We start from the raw sequence: 9,995 nt of genomic DNA, 5'->3' as shown, positions 1-9,995 counted from the left end.
CACCCTTCTCAGGCTCTGAATCCTTATGTCAGGCCACCCACACCCTGTGTGGGCACCCACTCTGGGTCATCATGGCTCCCCCCGCCGCCTTCCACTGTGGACACCTACCTAGCTCTGTCTCACCTATGTTTTAGGATTGAATTGTTCCAGAAAGGAAGGAGAAGGGGAAAGGGATATGAAGAAGAGCTATTAGTCCCATCATTTTAAAGAGTTATTTATTTATTTGAGAGAGAGAGAGAGCACAAACGGCAGGGGAGGGGCAGAGGGAGAAAGAGAGAGAGAATCCCAAGCAGGCTCCATGCCCAGCGTGGAGCCCAACACGGGGCTTGATCTCACGACCCTTAGATCATGGCCTGAGCCAAAATCAAGAGTCGGACGCTCAACCAACTGAATCACCCAGAAGCCCCAGTCCCATGATTTTTAAACTAAATGACACAGACTTTATTTGGTTCTCACCAGCTATTCTACCACTGGCCTTTTTCCATCGTGGGATCCAATCCAGGATACCATGTTGCATTGAGTTGTCCAGTCTCCTCCAACCTGTGACAATTTCTGAGTCTATCCTTGTGTTTCTTTATCTTGATACTTTTGAAGAGTATACTCCAATATTTTGTATAATGTTCCTCAATTTGAGCTTGTCTGATGTTTTCTCATGATTAGACTGGGGATATAGATTTTGGGGAGGAATACCAAAGAGATGAAGTGCCCTTTCCATTATATCTTATGAAGGGGTGTGTGATACCAACATGTGTTGGTTACATTTTAAAGATGGAGAAACTGAGTTTCCAAAGCTGTCACCTGCCTGAAGTCACACGGCCAGCAGATGGTCGAGGGAGGATTAGAAGCTTGGCTGGTCTCTGAGCGTCGTACTGATTTCCTGATTTTGAGAGGAAGGACTGGCCAGTGACGGAGATGACAAAAGGCCCCTGGCTTTCAAGTCAAGGGTGGGAGGTGGGGAGACTTTACATCCATATTAGGTCCTCAGGCCAGGGCTGATTCATCACCCGTGGCCTCTCCCCCAGGACCCTGTCCAGTCTTGTCTTAAATTCCCTCTGTCTTGTGCAAGCAGCAATGAGGGCTCCTCTTGAAATAGATCTGGCAAGACCATCTTTTGTCCATTAGATGAGATTGTCTGGTCTTTGTGCCTAGAGCGCTGGGATGAAAATAGTCTGACAATTCAAAAAAGATGCATTTTTCATGAGGGTCCAAGTTATACAAGGATCCTATAACCAAACCAGCTAGCAGTGGTGTGGTCATCTGTCCCCCCAACCCCCCTTCAGGGTTCCTGCCTGCTCTTTGGGCCTCTCCTGGTGGTTTGCTTACGGAAGAGGCGGTTGAAGGGAATTAGCTTATGGATGTCGGTGACGCTGGCTTTCCTTTGCCTGCTTTTGAGCTCTTTGCCTAGCAGTTATCAACAAAATCACTGCCTCAGAAACTCTGAAACAGCCTGATGTTTCAGAGTGGACGTTCCAAACATGGCCTCTGGGCAGTGGTCAACCAGCATATGTGTTTTGTTTGGCTCTCACTTAATTAAAAAGGTTTAAAATTAGTTCACAACATGAAAAAATCAGGAGCTCATCACAAAAATCTGGATTTTGGCCTCTCTCGAAAAATCAGATGTGGCAATAGATGGTCCACATTCCCACATGGCAACAAGTGGCCAGGGCTGAGTAGTGGCTGCCCCTTTCAAATGTGCCACACGTGCTCCCCCGTTCACTCTCTTCCTTGCTGTTCCCTACGTTACCATCCCCAACCCCATTCATTTGTATCGTCTGCCTGGCCTTGCAAGACGTATGAGTCTGCAATCCTGTGTTAGATTCTTGCAGTTCATTCATTCATGCTACACTGAGCCCCTGACCCAAGCCACGTTCTCTTCTGGGCTCCAAGATCAACAGCATATACACTGGTGATTCTAGAACTGTATGGAAAATCCCTGAGAAGATAAATCCTGTTGATGTGGGAACATTGAAGTGGGGCCCCTAGGTCAGCCTGGAGGGAGTCAGGGGAGGCATCCTGCAGGAGACACATATCCTTGAAAAGTCAGTCACCATCTAAATTCAAGTGAGGTTTATAAGGGGAAAGCTGCTTTCTTTACTCTGGGACACCTAGCCGTGGTGTGAGGTGACATCAGGGCTAGCATGGCATGTGAGCGATGGAGGCTCCATGTTTTGGCATGCATTTATGTATTAGGAGGTTTCATGAGGCAGGGAAGGGGCAGAAGACTTGGAGTCAGATTTGGTTGAAGTCCTGGTTTTGCCACTTACCTGCTATGGGATCGTGTGTAGTTAATTACACTCTCTAGGTGTCGGTTTGCTCCTCTTTCAAATGGGGGCAGTAGTTTTAATTCATAAGGTTGCTGTCAATATCCTGTGTAATGTACATAAGGTTCCAAGACTTTGGTTTGGAAGATGGCAAACAGGCATTATTTTAAAAAACATTCACTCTTTTGGGGCACCTGGCTGGCTCAGATGGTTGAGCGTCTGCTTTCGGCTTGGGTCATGATCCTGGGGTCCTGGGATCGAGCCCCATATCGGGCTCCCTGCTCAGTGGGGAGTCTGCTTCTCCCTCTCCCCCTACCCCCCACTCATGCTTGCTTTCTCTCTCTCTAATGAATAAATTAAAATCTTAAAAAACAAAAAAACATTCACTCTTGTTTGTTTTTTGTTTTGTTGGTATATAGTTCTGTGAGATTTTATCACATGTGCAGATTCAAGTAACTGTCCCCACAATCTGGATACAGAACTGTTCCATCACTACTAAGAAACTCCTTTGTGTTACCCCTTCCTAGCCCCACCCTCTCCCAACCCTAACCCCTGGCAACCACCAATCGATTGTCTGACACTATAATTCTGTCACTTCAAATATCAAATAATATGCAGCCTTTTTTTTTTTTTTTACAATCAACATGTATTACTATTATTATTGCAAAAAAAAAAAAAAAAGAGCTATTTTAAATATGTGTCACAATACCGGGCAAAAGGGAGCAAAAACAGTTTTATGGGCAGGGTCTAATCTTGCCCCCCCCCCCCGCTTTATGGAAGTACAATTAATGAATAAAAATTATATGTATTAAAGCCTACAACATGATGATTTGATACAGGTATACACTGTGAAATTAGCACACCTCAAGTGAACATATCCCTTACCTCCATGTAACCTTTGAAATTGGCTTTTTTCACTCAGCAGAAATGCCTGACATCCACTCAAGTTGTTCCAAGTAGCAATAGCTCATTCCTTTTTATTGTTGAGTAATATTTCATTGTATGGATATACCACAGTCTGTGTTATCCATTTACCTGTTGAAGAACATTTGACTTGTTTCCAGTTTCTGATTTGTGATGGTTAATTTTATAGGTCAATTTGACTGGGCTACAGGTTGCCCAGATATTTGGTCCAATGTCATCCTGGATTTTTCTGAGAGTATTTCTGGATGAATTTAAAGTTTATTTATTGATTTATTTTTAAATAATCTCTACACCAAATGTGGGGCTCAGACTCACAACCCCAAGATCAAGTGTTGCATGTTATTCTGACCCAGCCAGCCAGGCACCCCATGAGTTAACATTTAAATCAATCGGCTAGGGGCGCCTGGGTGGGGTGGTTGGTTAGGTGTCCAACTATTGGTTTCAGCTCAAGTCGTGATCTCAGACCAGTGTCAGGGTCCACACTCAGCGGGGAGTCTGCTTGAGACTCTCTCTCTCTCTCTCTCCCTCTGCCCCTCCCATTTGTGCTCTCTCTCTCAAATAAATAAATCTTTAAAAATCAATCAATCAGCCAATCGACTGAGTAAAGCAGATTGCCTTCCCTAATGCGGGCAGGCCTCATCCAAGTGGCTGAAGGCCTGAATAGAACAAAAGGGCTGACCCTAAGCCAAATAAGGGAAAATTTTTCTTGACTGCCTTGAGGTGGGAAATCAGTCTTTTCCTTCCTTCAGACTCAAACTGAAACATCACCCCTTTCTGGGTTTCAGGTCTTTGGACTCAAGACTAGAATTACACATTTGGTTCTCTTCAGCCTCCAGCCTTATAAACTGCAGATTTTGGGACTTGTCCGCCTCCATAATCACGTGAGCCAATTCCTTATAATCAATATAGATCTATATATATCCTATGCTTTTGTTTCTCTGGAGAACCCTGACTAATATGTGACTATTATAAATAAAGCTGCAATAAATATTGTTGTACAGGATTTTGAATAAATACAAGTTTTCATTTTTCTGGGATCAATACCCAGGCGTGCAATTGCTAGGTCTTGTAGTAAGTGTATGTTTAACTGTATAGGAAGCCGCCAAATTGTTTTCTAGAATGACTGTGACATTTTACACTCCTGTTGTTCATCATTTTTGTGATCTTACTATATTGGTTAAGTTAGTTGGCTTTGAAATGGGCTGGCATTTTGAAGGCTGGTCACACAGGGATTTTTGCCCACTTGAATTCTTTTTTCTTTTTTTTTTTTAAAGATATTTATTTATTTATTTCAGAGGCGGAAGAGAGAGAGAGAGCGCACCCACACATGCTGGGGGATGGGGTGGGGTGGGGGGAGGGGCAGAGGCAGAGGGAGAGAATCTCAAGCAGACTCTGTGCTGACTGGCATGAGACTCGATCTCACGATCCTGAGATCGTGACCTGAGCTAAAACCAAGAGTCTGAGGCTCAACCAACTGAGCCACCCAGGCACCCTGCCCCCTTGAATTCTAATCATGGCTGTCACATGCATCCTTGTTTTAATTTTCATATTTATTAGCCAAATACAGGGGTCTGCAGGGTTAGAGATTTGAAATAACAAACCTGGCTGCCTCAGATTTTCTTGGCTGGCACTGGGTCTTGCCAGGCCTTTGAATCAGCTGGGTGCAGGGAAGGGTCACCAGGAAACTCAGGCTGCCGGACTCAACAGGAAGCGTGGGCCGAAGCTTACTCTGGGTCTGGCTCGTGGTCAGCCCGGCTGGGGCCTGAGGCTTCCAGGCCGGCTCAGTGTGCACTGTCAGGAAACAGCCGAGGCTCTTCAATAAAATGAAGATAAATTCATAAACAAGGAAGCTCTGAGCTCCTTCCTTTGAGAAATGTCATCTTATAGCCTGTGAGAAAATCTCCTTGCACAGCAATTATGACCATGTGCCCCTTGGGCTCTCTGTACGTATAAGTCAGTGACAGGTGGCTTTGAGGCTTTTTGTTTTTCCTGGAGAAGACTGCTATGGATCTGAGCTCCCTCCCTGAGCTGAAACCAAGAGCCGGACACTTAACTGACTGCGCCACCCAAGCGCCCCACCTACCACTACAATTTTAACACATTGCATTTTAGTGTTAAGTCGATTCAATCAGACATCATAACTGAATGAACTTTCTAGTTTTATGTTATCATGCTGGAGTCTACCAATAACCTTTATTGTATAAGCAGGTGAACTGTTGACTCTTTGTTATCTATTTTCCGGGAGTAGGACCAAGATTCGTAACTCTTGAGGCACTTTCCACAGGTTCCTTCCCATGGCTGTAAGAGGTGTTGTTGGGCCTGGAAGTGAGCAGTCTGAGTGCTGGTGCAGGGTTCAACCCTCATTCTAGCCCAGAGCCATCCAGCACAAAAACCATGAGCCACCTGGGGCCACTGAGCCTGAAAACGTGGCCAGTCCAAGTTGAGATATGTTGCTTTATATTTTTTCACAAGCTGAGATGATATTTTAGATATGTTGGGTTAAAAAAAATTTGTAAAAATTTGTAAAAATGAATCCCATCTTCTTTTTTTTAAAGATTTATTTATTTGTTTGAGAGAGAGAGAGAGAGAGTGAGTGGGGGGAAGGGCAGAAGGAGAGGGAGAGAGAGAATCCCAAGCAGACTCCCCGCTGAGCTCCCAGGGCCCTGAGATCATGACCTGAGCTGAAATCAAGACTTGCACACAACCTACTGAGCTACCCAGGCGCCCCTGGTTTTTTTTTTTTTTTAAATGTCACTACCAGCAATGTGAATCACACGCGTCTCACACTGTGTTAAACCAGACTGTGTTGGCCTAGACCATACCACAGGCATTTTTTTTTTTTTTTAATAGAGGAGAGTTTTAGGGGCCCCTGGGTGGCTCAGTTGTTAAGCATTTGCCTTCGGCTCAGGTCATGATCCCAGGGTCCTGGGATCGAGCCCTGCGTTGGGCTCCCTGCTCCGCGGGAAGCCTGCTTCTCTGTCTCCCACTCCCCCTGCTTGTGTTCCCTCTCTCGCTGTGTGTCTCTCTGTCAAATAAATAAATGAAAAATCTTTAAAAAAAAATAGAAGAGAGTTTTAGACATATGATTTCATTATTTTGTAAAAGCATATTCTTCCCAAGTGTCTGCCTTCTAGGTGGCATTCATGTGGATTTCTCCCCACCATCTTTAAATGTCACCCTTCTCTGATAAATTTGGGGAAAGGGAACTTGTCTCCTGACAGTTCCTAAGTGCTTTTCTTTTTCTTCTTCCCCTCCTTCTCCTCCTCCTCCTTCTTTTGATTTTTAGGAAAAAAAATTTTTTTAAATTTATTTTTAAGTAATCGCTTATACCCAACATAGGTCTCAAACTCATGACCTGGAGCTCAAGAGTCACATGCTCTACAAACTGAGCCAGCCAGATGCCGCTAGAACTTTTTTTATTGTAGTTAATATACACAAGGTAAAATTTACCATTTAAACCATTTTAAGTCTGTAATTCATTTGCATTAAGTGCATTCACAATATTGGCAGTCACCACTATTTCCAGAACTTTTTTTTATCATCCTAAACAGAAAATCTCTACCCATTAAACACTAACTCCCCATCCCCCTGTCCCAGCCCATGGTGATCTCTGTTATATTTTTTGTCTCTATGAATTTGCCTATTCTAGGTACCTCACACATGTGGAATCGTAACATTTGTCCTGTCGTTGCTGGCTCATTCCACTTAGCATAGTGCTTTCTAGTTTTATCCATGTTGCAGGGTGTGTCAGAATTTCATTCCTTTTTCAGGCTGAGTAATATTCCATTGTACACATACACCACATTTTGTTTATCCACTCATCTCTTTTTTTAATCCATTCATCTCTCTCTCTCTCTCCCTTTTAAGATTTTATTTTTAAGTAATCTCCATGCCCAACGTGGGGCTTGAACCCACAACCCCGAGATCAAGAGTCACCCGCTCCCCCAATGGAGCCAGCCAGGTGCCCCCAAATCCACTCATCTTTTGACAGACATTGGGTTGCTTCCACCTTTGGGCCAGTGTGAACAATGCTGCTGGGAACACTGGTGTACAGGTATCTGTTGGAGTCCCTGCTTTCAGTTCTTTGGGGTGTGTTCATAGCCCTGGGATTGCCAGATCGCATGGTGATCCTGTGCTTCACTTTCTGAGGAACCACCATACCGTTTGCCACAGTGACTGCACCATTTTCTATTCCCACGAGCAGTGCACAAGTATTCCAAATGAGTGGTTAGCTTTCTTTCTTTTTTTTAAAGAGAGAGAGAGAGTGTGTGAGCGGGGGGAGGGGGGGCAGAGGGAGAGAGAGAATCTTAAACAGGCTCCCTGCCCAGCACAGAGCCCGATGTGGGGCTCGATCTCACGACTCTGAGAGCGTGACCCGAACTGAAATCAAAAGTCGGACACTTAACCAACTGAGTCACCCAGGCGCCCTGAGTGGTTATCTTTGAAAACATCCTTATTCTAAGTTCCAAATTAATGCATACCCATTATAACAAATCCAAACTGTAAGGGAGAATTGAAAGTTAGATGTTCTTTGCAGGGAACTACACTGAGAGTGACCCATCTGATCTTTGTCTGTGCTTGTACACGGAAGGCTGAGTCTCCCTTCTCCATTCCTGCCCCCCCCCACCCCGTACCCCAGTCCCTGCATAGTAGGCCTCTTAATACAAAGCAGAACGTATGGTTTCCCCGCCTGGAACCCTCCATGGGCCTCTCATCGCACTTTGTGTTTATGCCAATCTGCACATTGGCATCTAGACATGGTGGCACCTCGCGTCTTCCCCAGATGCATTTTCTACCCGTCTCTTCGTCATTCATTCTGCTCTGGCCACACTACCCTCTTTGCTGTGGCTCACACCCACCCAGCTTGGTTCCCACCTCTGGGTATTTGTGCTTGTTTGGTGTATGCCGAGCTTGTTATTGGCTCCCCCTTCCCTCGTCTGGATCTCTGCTTCGGTGTCTCCTTCTCAGGGAAGCCTACCATGAAAGTCCTACCTGCGAGCCAGACACTTGATCCCCTCAGCCTGTTTTCTTTGTCAATACAGCATTCGTCACCATCGGCCTCATATGCTCTCTGCTCATTTTCGGTCTCCCTGACTTGAACATGATCTCCAGTAGAGCAGGGGCTTTTTCCATTTTGTTCTTCTTGTCTCCCCAGTGCCTAGGACAGTACTTGGCAAGTAGTAGGTGCTCATTCGTTAGGTGCGTCTGTTTGCGAGGTGGATGAATAAATGAATGTAGAAAATACACCTATTTTTTTTACAAATATTTTAGTTACTTGAAATAGAAACATATTTATTTCAGTTTGCAAAAGGAGCAGAAATGATTGCACATCCAAGGACCGGTTATTGTGACATGACAATGGCTGTCTTCTAAGTCAATTCAAAGCAAATATGGAGGAGCCTCTAAAAGCCTCCCATTCACTCCAGAGCTCATTTGTTCCCTGCAATCAAGCATGTGTTTTGCTTGGCTATAGGATAAAGTGGTAAACACTCTTGATGCCACACGGCAGCCTGCAAAACTGGATTTCTGACACAGGGCTCCAGCTTCGTTTCCTCATGGTCATCGTGGGAGGACAAGCATCTGAGCAGTCTCCAAGTCACACTCCTGTATGATGTCCTGAAACTCCTCCAGGGAGAGGGCGGGGGAGGGGCCAAGCAGGCCACAACCTCCAATGGCAGGATCTTCAGTGTGTGTGTGTGTGTGTGCATGTGTGTGTGTGTTTAATAGAAGTATATTCATGTACCATAAAATTCCCCTTTAAAAGTGTGTGATTCAGTACTTTTAGTATATTCAGAGTTTTGCAACCATCACCCCCAACTAATTTCAGAACATTTCATCACTCCAAAAAGAAACACCATACCCACCAGCAGTCTCTCCCCATTTCTTCCTCCTCCCCAGCCATAGGCATCCACCCATATGTTTTCTGTGTCTATGGATTTGCCTATTCTGCATATTTCATACAAACAGGGTCATATAATATGTGGACTTTTGTGTCTGTCTCCTTCCACTTCACATAATGCTCTCTAGGTTCATCCATGCTGTAGCAGGTATCAGCACTTGATTCATTTTTATTACCAAATACTATTATATGGATATAGTATATTTTGTTTATCCATTCATCAGTTGATGGGCACTTGGGCTCTCTCTGCTTTTTTGACTATTATGAATAATGCTGGTATGAATATTTTTGTACAGGTTTTTATGGGGACATATTTTATTAAAAAAAGATTTTATTTATTTGTTCAAGACAGAGAGCAGGGGGAGGAGCAGAGGGAGAGGGAGAGAGAGAGAATCTTAAGCAGGCTCCATGTCCAGCACGGATCCTGATGTGGGGCTTGATCCCATGACCCTGAGATCATGACCTGAGCCAAAATCAAGAGTCGGACTGAGCCACCCAGGCACCCCTCCATTTTGTTAATTGTAGAATATTTCAAGCAAAAGTTGAGAGTTTAATATATATATATATATATATATATATAGCATCCTCTGCACCCATCATTTATTTTAGCAACTTTTAATATTCTGCCATATTTGCTTCTGAGTTTTTGCTTATTTTTAAGGAAATGAAGCATTACAGAGAGAGTTCACCACCATTATTCCTGCTGCGTAACCAGTCTTGTTCCCTTCTCTAGAGGTAAGCACTCTCCTGAATATTTAGGATATCTTCATAATTTTACAATATATAATAATCTAATTATCTAATATCTACAGCTGATGTTTGGGTTATTTATTAACTCTATTTAAATTACAACGTGTATATATTATTCTTCAACATGCTTGCAAATTTATGCTTTTGAATTTTTTCCCTAG

Source organism: Neomonachus schauinslandi, chromosome 15, assembly GCF_002201575.2.
Source record: "Neomonachus schauinslandi chromosome 15, ASM220157v2, whole genome shotgun sequence".
Lineage (NCBI taxonomy): Eukaryota > Metazoa > Chordata > Mammalia > Carnivora > Phocidae > Neomonachus > Neomonachus schauinslandi.
This window is presented reverse-complemented; position numbering follows the sequence as displayed.